The sequence below is a fragment of the Myxocyprinus asiaticus genome, chromosome 22 (assembly GCF_019703515.2).
Source record: "Myxocyprinus asiaticus isolate MX2 ecotype Aquarium Trade chromosome 22, UBuf_Myxa_2, whole genome shotgun sequence".
Classification (NCBI taxonomy): domain Eukaryota; kingdom Metazoa; phylum Chordata; class Actinopteri; order Cypriniformes; family Catostomidae; genus Myxocyprinus; species Myxocyprinus asiaticus.
The window spans coordinates 26,976,121-26,994,013 of record NC_059365.1 but is presented as its reverse complement, the minus strand read 5'-3'; the positions used below and the strand labels follow the sequence as shown (position 1 = coordinate 26,994,013).

At 35.8% G+C, this 17,893-nt stretch overlaps 1 pseudogene; it reads left to right on the top strand.

Annotated features, from left to right (window-relative positions):
• Nucleotides 1–17,893, top strand: part of LOC127412666 (dystrophin-related protein 2-like) — a 222,590-nt pseudogene that overhangs the window by 120,643 nt on the left and 84,054 nt on the right.

Sequence of the window (17,893 nt, the reverse complement as noted above, 5' to 3'; positions counted from 1 at the left end):
TGTATTTCTTGTTTATGCATAAAACAAGGCCAAAAAAAAAAAAAAAAATATATATATATATATATATATATATATATATATATATATATATATATATATATATATATATATATATCAATTTGCCAAAGGGGTAAGAAAAGTAAAATAAGATATTCTCTGACAACAAGTCTCATTATCATTTTTGGGCGAACTATCCCTTTATAAATTGTTTACGGGCTATATCTATAATTACGCTTACTTAAAAAAATAAATAAATAAATAAAAAAAATGCACTGCCTAATTAAATAAGTATAGAAAGATCTTGTTTAATAAAAAGTTTTATTTTTTTACCTGATTGGCAAATAGTTTTTTTCTCACACAGTTTTGCTTTAAGTAAATGTATCTTGTTAAGGATGTTTTTACTGGAAAACAAGACATAAACACATACTGTTTTTGCAGTGCGAGACACATCTCAGGCTCTGTTTGTTTTGGTTTCACGTCATGGCCACTTGAGCCCGGACAGCCAGATATGTTTATTGCTGCACAGACGTCAGTTGAGATTATGCAGCAGTGACTATGGTGACAGTACGTTGGTCATGGTCAGTTAGTAGGGGTCCCAGAGGAGGGGATGAGTACTAGGGATGAAGTTTCTCTGTGTGTGTGATGATGGGGCTAATGAAGGCAAAGAGAGGAACATACTATAGGCAGTCTGGCAGCTGCACTGAGCAAGACACAAGGGGTTTCATGACTCAGGAAAAGCTCCCTAATCATGAGACTTTTGCTGTGCTGATTGTGTCTCCGTCCATTCGCTCTGGATGTGTGCTGAATTCCAGTGGTACTTAAAGCAGTGTTACTGCTACTCTATCTTTGGCTGTGAGAAATACAGCTTACGTGGCTTGCAGGCAATACTGATGTTGTATTGATGTGCCTTGTGCTTCGGTTCAATTGAGGTGCATCTGTACAAGTGGGTATTTGTTTGTTCCTGTGCCTGTTTGTTTGCTTGTTTGTTGATTGTTATTTCATCATTTAATTGAATGATCATTGGTGTTTCATTGTAATTATGGCATGTTCATTTAGTTCAATTGAAAAAAAAAGAAAAAAAAAGTAATGCCCTGACTCGTACGTTAATTCTGTAATAAAGAATTTTCCTACAATCGAGCAATTTAAGCTTTAAGTAACACCTCAATGTAAAGTATGTTTTAGTGAGTTAATACTGCTAATTCATCCAACATGCCTTGCCAAACCACTTTCAAATTAGCTATATGGACCACAACAGAACCAGTCTGGGTTTCCCACACCCGGCTCCTAATATGGCTGATTAAGCCCGAGAGGGATAAGGCCAACTGGAGACGGCAGTGCGACAGAGAGAGAGTTACGGACAGCTGTCCGACACCTGTGTCTGTGTTTGTCTTTTTGGTTAAGTTTCTCTTAAAATTATCATTTATATTGTCAAGTTGGTTCTCGCCTCCTCCTTTCCATTGAGCTGTGTTACACTGCTCTTAAGTCCATTAAGTGCAACTTAAACATATATATATATATATATATATATATATATATATATATATATACATACAGTTGCAATCTAAATTATTCAACCCCCCCAAGACAGTAAGGATTTACAAAGGTAAGATTTTCTGATGAACCAGAATTTTTAAACTTTACATCTATATCAGTTGAGTGACACATTCAAAGTCATAGTGTTAATATATAACCTAATATTTGTAAATATCAGGATTATTTTTAAATACAGCCATGTCATAATTATTCAACCCCTATTGCATGTAGCTGTTATTTAAATATGTAAGGCTACACAAGTAATTGTTTTAAAACAAAATGAAGTCATCAATCTGCAATGGCACTTATTTTAGTTTTAAAATGTAAGTTTAGTGTTGTAAGCAAAAATGTATTTCTATGCAAAAAATGCTAATAAATATAAGCTGTCTCAAAAGCTAATAGAGGAGATTATTACACAAGAAAGGTCACGGCTAAAAGTACATTTCCAAGGCACTTCAATTTCCAATAGACAAAGTTGGCAGCACCATTCATAAATGTTTTAAATATGGTACAACAGCAACCTTCTTGGGGTGTGGAAGAAAGCAAAACTTCACCAAGGGAAATGTTGACTTGAATATTCAAGAAGTAATAGGAAAGACTGTGGAGTCCTGGAAGAAGGTTTTATAGACGTATGACATTAAACTGAAAATGAGTTATAGACCCATGGGTCAGCAATACATCTGGAATAAGATGACAAGGTGATGACAAGAATGACACCATTCCCACAGTCAAGCATGGAGGTGGGTCAGTCCTGTTATGGGGTGTTTTGCAGCTGCAGGAAACGGCTATCCTGACTATGTGACTGACACCATGGATTCTTTCAGGTATCTGCCATTTTGGCATGAAAAATGTGATGCCTTCAGTGTTTAAATTGAAGCTCGGTGATCACTGGACTTTCCAGCAAGACAATAACACCAAGGATACATCCAAGTTGTCCAAAATCAGGGATAGGTCATGGAATGTCCTTAAATGGCCCTTTCAGTCCATCATTAAAATCCCATTGAAAACCTTTGTTGGGATTTCAAGGAAGCAGTGGCAGCACAGAAACCAAAGAATGTCAATGAGCTGGAAACTTTTGCTCATGAGAAATGTGTAATAGAGAGGTGTCCGAAGCCTGAGAACACTTACCTGAAACATTTATTTGCTGTTATTAAGGATAAAGGATGCTCCACAAATGACTGACTTTGGGGGTTGAATATTTTTGACATGACATTTGTGGAGAAAATGTGTTGTTTTTTATTTAAAAATTTGGGTAAACTAAACTTTTTGTTCTCAAAATCACTCAAATGTGTATTAAAAACTTTGACTGTTTACTGAGGTTTTAGTTGATGTGTTTTAATTCACATCACCAGAATGTATTGCTGGTCAGGGGGTTGAATAATTTTGATTGCAACTGTATATATATATATATATATATATATATATATATATATATATATATATATATATATATATATATATCCCCTTTTTCTCCCCAATTTGGAATGCCCAATTCCCACTACTTAGTAGGTCCTCGTGGTGGTGCAGTTACTCACCTCAGTCTGGGTGGCGGAGGACAAGTCTCAGTTGCCTCCACCTCTGAGAGAGTCAGTCCACGCATCTTATCACGTGGCTTGTTGTACATGACACCGTGGAGACTCACAGCATGTAGAGGCTCATGCTACTCTTCACCATCCATGCACAACTTACCACATGCCCCATTGAGAGCGAGAACCACTAATCGCGACCACGAGGAGGTTACCCCATGTGACTCTACCCTCCCTAGAAACCGGGCCAATTTGGTTGCTTAGGAGACCTGGCTGGAGTCAGTCAGCACACCCTGGATTTAAACTCGCGACTCCAAGGGTGGTAGTCAGCATCAATACTCGCTGAGCTACCCAGGCCCTTTAACATATATTTCTTGCATCTTTCAGTTTATCAGAGACAAAGGGACATATATTTTAACAATTGGAAAGCCATTTAACACTCTTTCAGAGGATAAAAAAGTGTCACAAATTGCATTTAAATCAATAGGCATTCTCTGTAGACTGCGCATGCAACGTAAAAGATAGGTCTAAATTGATATGATATAATACAGTATAACATTATATTGGCCTTCTTTTATAAGCATAACTATAATGGCAATAGAAATATGATATGTTCTTATTAAACAGATTTCTTAACAAGACATATGAGTAAAGTGACTCTGCAGTTTAAAAGTTAAAGGGATAGTTCTCCCAAAAATTTAAATTCTCTCATCATTTACTCATGCCATCCCAGATGAGTGTGACTTTCTTTCTTCAGCAGAACACATTTGAAGAAAAATAGAAAAATATCTTGGCTCAGTAGGTCATTAAAATGCAAGTGGATGGTGATCCGACCTTTGAAGCTCCAAAAATCATAGACAGTCAGTATAAATGTATAGACTCCACTGATTAATGAATGTCTTCTATATCGAAACGATTGCTTTTGGTGCAAAAAAGATAAATATTTTAGTACTTTTTAAGAATAGGGCGGAGTTCACGCAGTCTCCCGTGTGATGTATTTGCGTTGGCAAGTTACAGAAGTAATCTCACATTTTTCTCTTGGTTGAGACATCCAGGATGAGCACACAAATGCACCATTATGAGTAAAGAAACAGATACAAATACAGATCAAAACCAACGAAGCTTCTGTACAGTGTTCCTCCTACTCAGTTGTAAACAGCGCTGCTTTTCTGGGTGTGTCGCTTGCAAATGTATCTGTCCTGGCATGAACATGCCAACGCAATTAAATCACACGAGCATACTGCTGCTGACCGGAAGCAATGATTTAAAGTTAAAAATACTTAAATATTGATCTGTTTCACCCCAAAAGTGAAGCAGTGGGGTCGTATGGATGACTTTTATGTTGACTGTACTCTCTGTTCTTTTTGGAGCTTCAAAAGTCTGATCACCATCCACTTGAATTTTCAGGACCTACTGAGCTAAGATATTTTCTGTTTTTCTTCAAATGTGTTCTGCTGAAGAAAAGTCATACACACCTGGAATCAGGGTTGGGAGTATATCTGTAGTGTATTCCACTACAGATTACAGACTACATGCTGTAAAATTATAGTCAGATTACTCAAGGTCAGTAACGTATTCTAAATACTTTGGATTACTTCTTCAGCACTGGTAGATTTTTTCATTTGTTTTGACTACAAAAACTCTGCCAGTACTGTAAGACAAAATACACATGTTAAAAATACATTCTCTGAAAAACCTAAATATCTAATGCAGTGTTGTTTCTAAAACAAGATAAATCAAACTGATCTTGTTTTAAGGATTTTTAGATATTTTTACAGGAAAACAATACAAAAATTATTATCAAGAATATGATTTTTGCCCTAATATAAAAGGTCTTACACGAAAAAAGAAATTATGATCCAACGTGAATTTTCTTGATAAAAAATATGATCGTGCCTGGTAACGTGCATGTAAAATGGCTAGAAATAGCATTTTAGCTTAGAGTAAAGCTGACAATTTACACAAGGTTTATTTCTATTTCTTCTCTTCCAAACTTACTTCAAACTTACTTCTCTGTCTGCTCGTATGAATGTAACACATCATAAGAAAGTGTTTCACCGCTGTTCAAATGCACTTTGGATCGCATCATTTATATGCATAAATGTTTTCCATCTGAAAGGACTAAATATTAAATGAAACAAATTACAATAAAATGCAAAGTAATCTCTTCAGTAATCAAAATACTTTTTGAATGTAACTGTATTCTAATTACCAATGATTTAAATTGTAACTGTAGTGGAATACAGTTACTTTTATTTTGTATTTTAAATATGTAATCCGATTACATGTATTCCGTTACTCCCCAACCCTGCCTGGGATGGCATGAGGGTGAGTAAACGATGAGACAATTTTCATTTTTGGGTGAACTAACCCTTTAAATAAATAGGCCAAAATAAATAATTAAATAGCTGGTTCAAAAATTCTCCAGTAGCCTGTAGTCTGTTTACATGGCAGTAACAAATTCCATGTTGCATAATTGCAGGAAGGCTATAAACACACAGTGCCTAGAACTCTAGCCAGATGATTAATATTTAGATAGGTCTATGAGTAGTTCAATATTCATTTTTGTCATTTTAATCCTGTTTTGTGCACCACTGTTCTGTTTCCAGCTAAAGAAACAAAACTTTACGCTACGTGAGAGCCCCTTATTATGATTCACATTGCGTGCATTCACAGAACATGCATTACTTGCGTCACTTTCATTAATCTCTTTAATGTTGAGCATCAATACTCAATCTGAAACCCTGTCTTACCAAAACCATCATTATTTCTTTAAATAAATTCAGTAATAGTTAATAGCCTAACTATTGGCACCTCAACAAGGTTATATACAATTTTCTTGTCAGTGTTTCCGCATTATTTTCATGTTAAGATGGACATATTGGCCAAAGTTTCAGCACCTTTAGACTGGACAGCTTAAATTCTACTTTATATCAAGTGATCCACGTGCTGGTTTTGGAAACAGGTGTTACTCCATTGTAAAATAATGAGCGACGTTAGTAAACCCTTTAAGCCTAGACTGGCCTGTTGAGAATTTGTTTTTTAACAAAATATTAATAGTTTGTCTTGACCAACACAAAAAAAGTATCGTTTTAAAGCTTAGAAGCTGTACTTTATAATGCATGTAGGCATTATGACCAAAACTGAACAAGTGCTTTGAAATTTACAGACAAATCAGAAGTGTTCCATTTTGATAATAATTTGTAATGTTGCACTGTACATATAATTGTAATAAGTAAAAACATCAAACTGATCAAATAGCCATGTGTCACATGTCATTGGGAAGCTCTCAAAGAGTATTACAAGCAGCTTATAATGGCTAAGTATATGTCTTTGACATACATGTTATATGTAAACAGGTGTTGCTTAAAAGCCGCGTTTTTGCTTATAACTTCATGAAAAATAAACAAAACATAAACTATCACATACCATTACTTAGAGGAGTGGATTCCTATTAAAACAAGCCCACACACAGTGCAATCGGATGCATAGATCATTATATAATCCACACTAAGCACAATGTGCGCACAGCACATAATGTGTTAACTGGCTAAAAACACATTAGCTTTCTTGGATCAGATGACTTTATCGGAAATGGTGTAATACGTTGTCCAGGGTCATGGAATGCTAAACCAGTCGTATTAGGATTCAGATCACTGCAACCAGAGGTGGAAGTCATCCAAATATGGACAGAGAGGATCATTCACTCTAATTACATATGGCCACCTGGAGATGGTGCCAAGTACATGACACAGACTCAATGATGGCTCAAATGACACAGAATGGAACTGAATGAGATCTCATTACTCATGCCTGCATGCTTTGAAGAGAGAGCATACCTTTAGTCATTGTTGTGTAATTAGTTCATGTGTACAGTTATTATGTTTTATTTGTTTGGAGAGGCTTTTGGACACTTGGAGACATTTTTGGACACTAGAATAAATTATGTTTGTTTTATGTTATGTTTATGTTTATGCTTTATGTCAGGTACAGGTGCCATGATTAGGAACAAAACAAAAGCAGTTTTTCATAGCTACCTTATTTACACCCTGAGATATATAATGTCAAATCAGAAAAATAAGAAAAAAGTATGTTTTTGTTAATTTTTCAGCAGTTTCTTAGGCTGAGAGTTTCATAATTTATCATATTAAATATCAATAAAAAAAAAAATGAAAAGTTCTCTTAAAAATGATACCAAACAATTGACCCTCCTTGTTTTTTGTTGTTTTTTTTTTTTTTTTTGTAGTTATAAGCCTTTTATTTTGGTGATGCCACTGAAACAGGAAATCTTTAAAAACACCTTCAGAGCTTAAAGGGTTCAGATGATCGTAAAAGCACAAGTTGCAACATTATCAGGAAACCCAGCTAAGAACGTTTTTAAAAGTTGAACTATTTTTAACTTGAAACTGAGTTTTTACATCGAGACACGACGGAAAATCCAAAAGATGTCCATCTGATCCGTGAGACCCGAGCGTGACTGCTGTGTGCATTTTCCATTTTCCTTTTTGATTTGTAACTAGTAGCGCCTAATAAACAAGTGTTTCTAGAGCAAATTGTTTTCCTAAAAATGGGACTACGTTGTGAAATTGTAAATAATACTAAGCTATTGAAAGTCAGATTTTTTTCCATAAAATTGTTTATTATGTTTCCAGGAGTGTTGGTTATTCATGTTTTTGAGACGTTACAGACATTATATCAGAAATTTGCATAATTAATTCTGATTCAAAGTAATATCCTGCATCATCCAATGACTGCCAACCATGTTACCAAAACTATGTACTGATTATTGTTCCATGTTTGCCAAACATGTTGAGTGGTCCAAACATCATCTGTAGCCTGAAACTGATTTTAGGACTGAATGCACTTAGCTGCATAGAAAGCTATAGGATGCTCCCTTGCTCCCTATGTAGTGAATGACTTAACCTCCAGTGTACTGTCTGTCTTCACTGGTCTCAGAACAGTTTGAAATGCACTTTCTTTTCATCCTAACTCCATATAAAGCCTCTGAAAGAAAAAATGTTCAGCTTTTGAATGAACCCATTTATTCTCAATGTGTAAATGCATAGTAAATATATAGGAATGCATTTACTATTGTTAATGAATAGAATCGTATTGTACAGTGATAACAAAATAAAACAGAACAAAATGTATATTAAAATGAAGCAAAATGACCAACAGATGTGTTAGTTTATTCAAAATAACTAACATGTTTTTTCTACTTTAGATGAAATGCTGTAAGAGTTTCCACATATGTGGACATCATGTTTATCAGTGCGCTGACGTGCAAAAAATGAACAGATTTTTTAAAGTGGCATATCAAATGAAACTAGAGACGCTCTTCTTTACAACCAAACAGGTTTCAATGAAAAAAACGTAAAGAGATTTCTTACCAGAGGCACTTTTGTTGGAGCTGCGTCTGTAAGAGTGCTTCAAGAAAATCGACGGCCTGCTGTTGTGTCACGTGACTTGGTACAGCAGAAGTTAACCCTTTAAATGACAGTCTAGAGCCTTGTGAACAGTATTCAGTCGGTTTTTATTCATTTAAATTATGCGTTGCATTTAGCGAATCCAAAATAGCGAGTCCTCGCATGAGGCCACAGGGTCGCATGAGGTTAATATAGACAATTTATTTAATAAAATAGCTTAAATGGAACACAGTAACAATAACTAAGTAGACCTTGATGAAAATAGATTGCTGTATACTTTAGGCCAGTGATAGGTTATGCTCATTGATTTGGAAATAAAACAAACAATATATTGACTTCTAAAGCAACTTTTTTTATTGTCTATTCAGTGTTTCACTAGAAATCCATAATGTCTTAATAATGAATTATCTTCATTTAGGGGCTTTTCTCAAAAGAAATATTTATATGTGTATTTATTTGCGATTAATTTGATTAATCATCATAATTTTTTAGTGATCGACAACCCTTATTTTAATAATTTTATTGTCAGAGACATGCTGCTTAAGTGTAGCCAATCGAGTTAATATTAATAATAGAGATAATAGTGATAATATCTATTTGATTGTGAATATATGAGAGTTGAAATGTGTGTGTTGTAGCTGCAGGGCGGCCCTCGTGGCCGGGATGCCACTGTGTACCCTGCCAGTCGCCAGTGGATCCTGAGGGGCAGGAGCTGCCGACCCAGTGCAGGGGGCAGAAGAACAAACATCCTGACAACGACATGAACCTCTGCTGGAACGAGATCAAACGCAAGTCACACAACATCAGGTACTGCACTTTCAATCATCCCCTTAGATCACCCAATTTAATTCTCCCATGAGTCTTATAAGTATGAATGTATTCACTGATTGGGCTGTATGTGCACAGCTGTTTTGCATATCATTTGTATGTCTGTGATACATGGAGCTTTGTTTACATACTTAGCCCCCTAATTACAGTCTCAACCCCAACTTTTCTCAGGGGGCATGTTTAATTGATTGGTTCAGACAACTTCCCTGCTGCACAGGGTAAAAGGATCATCCCAGGATGGCCAACAGTAGCAGGGCCTTGTCAGTATGCTGACATCATCTGGCCCAGAAGGAAGGATACAACCATACAACCATCACATATAATGGAAATTTGTGCCTCCACAAAAGACCCTCAAGGATTATATTGCACCAGCTTTCCGGTGGCTGGATGACTTTTTCAGCTGGCTGGCTTTTGGGAGACAGATGTTCCATGCATCTAATGGCTTGATTTTTCAGCTCTGGCATCTGTTAAATACAATGGCAACATTTGAGATGGTTTAAATTATGTTTTTATTTTTTGCAGACCTTAAAGGGATTGTTCACCCAAACCTAAAAATTTACTTCTAGATGTGTATGATTTCTTTCTTCAGCCAAACACAAACAAAGGTTTTTAGAAGAATATCTCAGCTCTAAATCTCCACTTTAACTTTTACATCTGAAAGTCACATGTGGTGCCTGTTTAGTTTAACTTTCATGTTAGTGATGTCCAGTTTGTAAACGAATCATTCCTTTGAACCGGTTCATTTCAGTGAACAAGCTGAACCAGTTCACCAAATCGGACTGAATCTTTTCAAACAGTTTGCGTCTTGAGTCAACACTGATCCACAAGTTACTTATCTTAACCCATCTCTCGGACGTGCCTGACACTCCAACTCACAGTGAGCCAGTAACAGGGAGTAATATGATTCTAGAACTGGTGATATCTGCTTTTCATAACTCTTCTTTGCAATGAACCAATCCAACTAGTTCAAAAATTGGACTGCATGCTCCAATCGCAACAGTTCTCACGTCACCAGTACAATGAGTCGCTTGCAGCAGCTCTCGAGTGAACAGTACACTGAACTGAGAATCGCCTCATTCAGAGGTGTCCGACACTGTGCCGTGTGATTAAGGGGTGGGCGAAATGTTTCTGATATATTTTGCTGAGCAGCAGAAAGTATAACAAAACATACTGGAAATATGTTTATGATTTGATTGTATTACTGTTTTATCAACATAGAATTATGATCCGTCGCAACAGTTCTCAACAGTACACTGATCCGGGAAAAGCAGCTTTCAAGTAAACAGTACACTGAACTGAGAATCGCCTCTTCTGGTTCGAAATACTGAGAACTGATGAGTGAGCTGCTGATGAGCATGCGTGAACTGAGGATTTGAGTGAGGGTATGAAACATTTTAGTCAAGAGATGTAAATTAATTTTACTATTGAGAATTGTGCATGCAGATTATATATGAAGTTGTTATGAGCTGAAACATGGTTTCTGTAAAAAGGGTGAGTTGATTAAGTTTATCACTTTATATGATGTAGACACGTAGAACATCCGCTTTTATATATCATTGTCAGTACTGGGTACTTTATGTGCAAAACTTTAATGCAGGAAACTTAACCAAGATGTAAGATCACTGAATTAAACACTAACTACGTTTCCATCCAAGGATGTTTTGTGAAAACATTTTTAGCGCATCAAAAATAAAGTTGATGGAAACGCAAATTATCGCTAAAATTTCACAAATGTCACCATAATATTTTTCAGTTTAACTCTAGTGCATAAACTCTATGTCAATACTTCAGATATCACGAAAAACTGGTTTGGAAACACTTTTTGTCGATAAAATTGGCATTAATGCAAAAATGTAGTGTCACATGACAGAGTTTACCCCAATCGTTAGCCTGTGTTAATCATGACGACAAGGTATACATCCTTGAAAGCTAATTTATTGTACGTGATTATGGATTGATCTTAACGGCATATAGATCCGATGCTGCAAACATGACACTTCCAGGAGTGCCAACACAAATATCTCGTATCATGCACATCAACAAGTGCACGGAGAACAAATGAATAGCCACTCTTTGCGATTAATTTAATCATGGTAGACATCCGTTTATTTATTAATGTTGCTTTTACACACCATTCAAAATAATAGACGGCAGTCACGGAATTAGCCTGCAATACAAAAAACATATCATTTCTGTGCACAAAGTTGTTTTAAATTAAAAATAAATACACAATACTAGGAAAAAACATCAGTGGAACACTTACATGGCCCAATTCTATAAAATTATTGTTTAGTTTACTTTTGAAAAAATGCCGGCAAAATTCCCTGTATGAAATTAAATAAATTACGAAACAAAAAAAAAAAAAAAGCATTAAATTAAAACAATTAATTACCAAACAAAAAAATATATATTTTTAGACTTATATAATTGCATTTTCTTTACACAAACTTAAATTAGATTAACCCTGTTCTGTAGACAAAAAAAGTCGGCTGAATTACATTATCAGAACATTCTGCACTTTTTTAAAGACTATAAACTATCGGAACTATTTGTCCAATGCTGAGTTAACTTTCAGAAAACGAGCTTTTGAACATTTTAAAAAGTTTAAATATTTTAAATCTAACACTCTTTACCTCGGATCACATTTTCTTCAAAAAATGTAAATTGCATTATGACACTCAAATTCATTTTAGATTAATGTGTTTAATTTTAGTTGGTCGTTAAAAGTTGCTGGACAAATATGCGGGACGTAATGTAGTTGTGATGGCAATGCTTAAGATTAGATGATTGTTCAAAATAGCCTATTGAATATCAGGAATGTATCATATGTAAACCCTGATATTACACTGCATACATTTTTCTTTAACAGTTGTGCACACAGCATATACACATCAATGGATGGTCTTGAACAGGGCCATGACGATTCGGGTCGGAACCGGTGGCAACCTGCGATAGGCGCAACATCAGGACCAATATTACAGTCCTATCAGAAGGGCAACTGTTCCCCTTTTGATTGCAATTCCTCTTCTGATTGCTTTTATTTGTGAAATTAAAATGACAGTAAGCTGGCTAATTTCAATGAATTGTCTCAATACTCTCCCCATTTTACCAAAATTTCAGAAGAAAGAAATTAGGGACATCTGGGAGGGGAATTAGCGATAAACACACATTTCTGTATGGAAACGGCTTAAGGGCAGATTTCTTTTGCGATAAACCAAAACTTATGCGACAAAGTGTTTTTTAGGCATGACGTCATCACGCACACCGTTTTTATCGATAAAAGGCCATTTGAATGGAAACAGGCAGAAGACGGCAAATTTCGCACAATTTGTTTTACGCATTTTTATTTTGTCGATAACAAAATAGCGCGAAAAGTGGATGGAAACTAGGCTAATGATGACACCCTTACCATTAAACACCCTTATTATTATAAAATAACTGAATAAAATAATCAGCAATATGCGCTTACATATGGCTTTATTGAATGTGTTTGAGTGAGTATTCCTTGACGTCGGGGTATTATCATTATGTACAGTGATGTCATTATGTGATGACGTAAAAGAATTGGTGAATAGTTTTTTTTAACCGGTTCATTGAAACGAACTGTCCGAAAGAACCAGTTCGCGCAAAAGAATCTGACTTCCCATCACTATTTCACATCTGGGAATGAAAGTGAAAGTGGAGATTTATAGTAAAATATCACTTTTGAAGATATGGATTAAACCACTGGAGTCTTATGGATTACATTTATGCTGCTTTTATATGCTTTTGGACCTTCATATTTCTGGCCACCATTCACTTGTATTGAAAGGACCAACAGAGCTGAAATATTCTTCAAAAAAATCTTTGTTTGTGTTCAGCTGAAGAAAGTAAGTCGTACACATCTGGGATGGCATGGGGGTGAGTAAATTATGAGATATTTTTCATTTTTGGGTGACCTATCTCTTTACGAATACTGTAGTTCACGCAAAAATGAAAATCATTTACTCCCCCTCATGTTGTTACAATCCCAAATGACTTTCATTCTTCCATGGAACACAAAATGAGATGTTAGGCAGAATGTTGGCCACAGTCACCATTCACTTTCATTGTATGGAAAAAAGATGCAATGAAAGTGAAGATTGACTTGCACGGACATATACATCTCTATTTGTGTTCCATGGAAGATAGAGATTAGAGATGTTTTGTAGAGATTCCTCTGAACTGGCTTTATTTTTATGTCTAATGCTGAATCACTGCTTGATTTTGTAGAGTGTGTTCCAGAGCAACACTGCATGAATAATTTACTTGAAATTTTAGCAGTTTGTTTTCTTTCTCAGGCACTGTGACAAGAAAGAAGATTTGCTGGTGGTGCAGAACAGAGCTTTTCTTTGTTGTTCTCATCAGAATGTTTGGCATTATTGGGGTCCACTCACACTGCAGTGAATGTGCTATGACCGGGGGGGTATGTGGCTGAGGGGGTATATGGGTGGACAGAGGCATGCTGGGAATGTGTGAATGTAGACGTGTCTGGATGTTTCTCACCTCTCTGATGGATCAGCTGTGAGTGGGTGTGGATATTGTGAGTCATAGCCCACATCTCTTAATCCAGTCAGAAAGCATCTCATTGTCTGTGGTAGATTATAAATAATCAAAACATCTGAACTGTGACTACTTTGGTTATAATTCGAGACTACTTAAATCTGTTGCATTAAAATGAAGCACTCTTTGGTGTTTAGTTTAAAGGAATAGTTCACCCAAAAATGAAAATGATGTCATCATTTACTCACCCTCATGTTGTTCCAAACCTGTATGACCTTCTTTCCTCCATGGGACACAAAAGGAGAAAATGAGTTTTCCCCATGCAATTACAAAGAATGGAGACTGGAGTTTTCAAGCTTCAAAAAGGATGCTTAACGACCATAAAATTATCCTAAAATTAGTCCAATCGACTTGGGTGTTATTTATACAGGTCTTCTGAAGCCCTGCAATAATTTGTATCAGAAACAGACTGCAATTTAAGTTGTTATTCACTGATGATCTTCATCTCCAAAGAGCTGTTAGCCTCTCAAGAACCGAATCAGTCCATCATTTATACTGGTTTTTGGAACTGGATTAACTGATTCATTGAAAAGATCAGACACAAAGGAATGATTAGTTCACAAATGAGACATCAAATCTTCTCTCAGTGAACTCTCATGAATGCACCAAGTAGAGCTTGGGTGGATGTCAAGATTTTCACTAAATAACATACATTTCAGTCTATCCCAATGCTGTTGAATGGCTTTAGAGTAATTATATATACAACACACAAGTCATATGGACGACTTTTATGATACTTTTATGGTGCTTTTGCATCCTCTTTGAAGTTTGAAAGCTCCAGTACCCATTCTTTGTAACTGCATGAAAATCTTTCAAAAATTTCTTCATATAGGGTTGGAACAACATGAGGGTGAGCAAATGATGACATTTTCAATTTGGGTGAACTATCCCTTTAAGGATATCATTCCACAGAGAAATGGTATCATAATCCTAGTTCAGATTTGGGGGTTTTGTGGAGTATATGCGCAGAGCTTGCAGTGGTAAAAGCGTAATAGGAAGAAGGCCATTCCAGTTGATTACGTTCTTTTTCATGATCAGCACTAAATGGCAGGGGAGAGGCATAGTGACCTTTCAGCTATCCTCAAAGCCTTGTCCCGCTCTTTCAGCAGCAGGCAACAAAAGGCTTGATTGAGCACTAACAGCATGCTAATTGCTTTCTTTGCTCTCAGTTTAGAGGCTCAGAGATTAAAATGTTAAACCTCTGGCTAATGGGTCTACTGTCATGCTAAACTTGACATGCAGTAAATGTACTTTGTATGTTTAAGTGTAGTTTATTAAAGAGAGAGGAAATTGAATATTCTGTGAAGAATATTTGTGTTGCTTTTTTTGTTTTGTTTTTTAAATAAGATGTTCCTAAACGTTTTGAACCATTAAAGGTAGATAGTAAACTGTGCATAGGCAGCAGGGATCTTTTGTTGGTTGCAGACTATTAAGGAACCAACTACAGAAATTAAATGAGCTGCAGAAAATAACTTCTCACAATTGCAAGTGATGACTGCCCCAGTTCTGAAATAAAATTCCAGACTTCTGCTGCAAAATGAAAGAAAGTTGTATTGGTTTCAGTACTGTTATAATTAGTGTTAGATTTAGGGTTCACACTAGGGTTAGATATATTAATGTAATCACTTAGGGTTGAAACGATTAGTCTACATTATCAACAATGATGTAGATCACAAAGTATGAAGAAATTATAATGCAAATATACTAAATAAGTAAATACAGAAGCAGTGTCATCGTGAAATAAAGCGGAGCTGGATCTGTCAAACTTGAATGTCAGAGCATCTATAAAGGAAACACACCGGTGTTATATCTTTAATCCATCCTTTATTAAAGTTCAAATAACAAGGAAGCGGCCAACGGGGTCATGTAAATAAACAAACTCCGAAACTGTCATTTCACTGTGCAGTCATCGCCGCTTCTATGAGTCCCGTGAAGTGACCCGATCTAAGGAGGAGAGATTGAAACTGCATCCGACTGATGCACAGTCTGGTGCGGGGACACTTGTCCCTCGTGCGTTTGCTGCAGCTATATTAGCTATAACGTGGCTCGCAATGTATTGAGTCATAATATACTGTATGTGTCACGGTGTGTATCTTATCCTGAAGAAAATCGGCAATACACAGCTCTATTAAGAAGAGAGTGTTTGTTTTTTGTGAGTTAAAGATGGATCAAAGTTAACAAAAAGGTGAGAGAGTAGTTTTAGCCCATTATACACTGCAACAAAATACGCTTTTGATTAGTCTTTTTTTGGCTTGTTTTTCCAAAATAATATCTAAAACTCCTTTACAACCACGTACATTTACTTTAGGAGCTATACTGCAGAAGAAAAAATGTCATCTGAAAATGTTGAATACAATATTTAATACTGAAATATTTTAAAATATCTAAAAATCCTTAAAACAAGATGCATTTACCTGATAAGCAACATATAAGATATTTAGACTTGCTTTCAGAGAATAGATCTTGAATATGAGTATATGTTTTCTTCTTAAGTGAAACAAATACACTTATATACAAAATACACTTATATTCAAGATATATTCTCTGAAAGCAAGTCTAAATATCTTATATGTTGATTCTCAAGTTTCTATTTTAAGTTTCTATTTCAAGTTTCTTTTCTATGCTTCTGTTATTTTTTTGCAGTGATTTTTTTTTTTACTGAATTAAACTTTTAAAAAATCAAAGTTTTTTTCCTTGTAATTAGGTGAATGTCATTTAGAGGTATTTTTAAAAGATGATTTTGTCCTTTTTATTGTTAGTAAGCACGTTAAATTCAACTTTTTAAGTCGAGGCACAAGCTGAATAGTTGGTTAAGAGCTGATGATTAATCGTTGCAATAATCGCCCGAATAGTCGAATAATCGTTCTAATAATCATTAGATTAGTCGATTATAAAAATAATCGTTAGTTGTAGCCCTATAATCACTACTCAAATTTATTTTATTTTTTTGAATTGGACACACTGTGATATTCACGTCACATCTATTCAAAGAAGTAAGTGAAAGAACGCAGTTTTGGTCTCAGGACTGCATGCGCACAACTGTAGTTCCGGCTTTGGCCACTGGCAATTCAGAAATTCTGAAAGCATAGACCAATTTTAGCAGACAAAAAAACAACCAAACCAAACAAAAACAAATTAATTTTCCCATGAGATGATCAGTCTGTTTTCAGCAGGGATAGCTACAAATACTGATATTTGTTTTAGTAGATGTGTCGAATCATAATTTCCTTGTGGTAGAGTCTCAAATTGTCTAGGACAGGATGGTGGACACTTTTTTCTGTCTGCTTTGCTTATTTTGGGCTCAGACCTTATTCTGACATTGTCTACTCATTGTGAGCCACTTTTGAAATGTGTTGCAGCCAGCTGTAAACACAACCTTTTCAAACTATGCTGAAACCCACAAATTTATGTTTGTGCTAGACAGGTTTTTTTTTTTTTTTTTCAGTCTTCGTGGCTCTGTAGAAAACAGCGTCAGTTGCATGATGACAATGGACCATAGATGAAGAAAAAAAGAAGATTTTATCTGTGAATTTTTTTTTGGGATATGTATGCTGTTGTGTTTCAGGCTTGTTGAGTTTTTTGTTTGTTTTTTTGCAAGGGCTTGCAATAAACCTACTTTTTTATCCACCCTAACGAATGAACAAGTCAAAAGGGATTTAGAAGTGCATGCATTATTTAGTACAAGTCTACCCGGCTGTGTAGGTCGGGATTAAATCAAATAAAGCTAGTCCGGCAGACTGATCTGTCAGCGTGGGGAAGAGCAGATCAGTCTCTTTTGCTTGGTAGACACAATGCACTGCTGATACAGTTGCATTTTCGCCTGCTGCCATTCTCTGTATCTCTTTGAGGGAATAATAATCACTCACTCACATAAACAACCAAGCAGCTTGGGGTGCTCAGCATGCAAAAAGATCTATTCCTTGGAGAAATGGGAAATTGTAGTAAGGCGGAGTCAAATTTTGCAGCGAGAGGCTGCCAGGCACTCATCATTCCTGACTT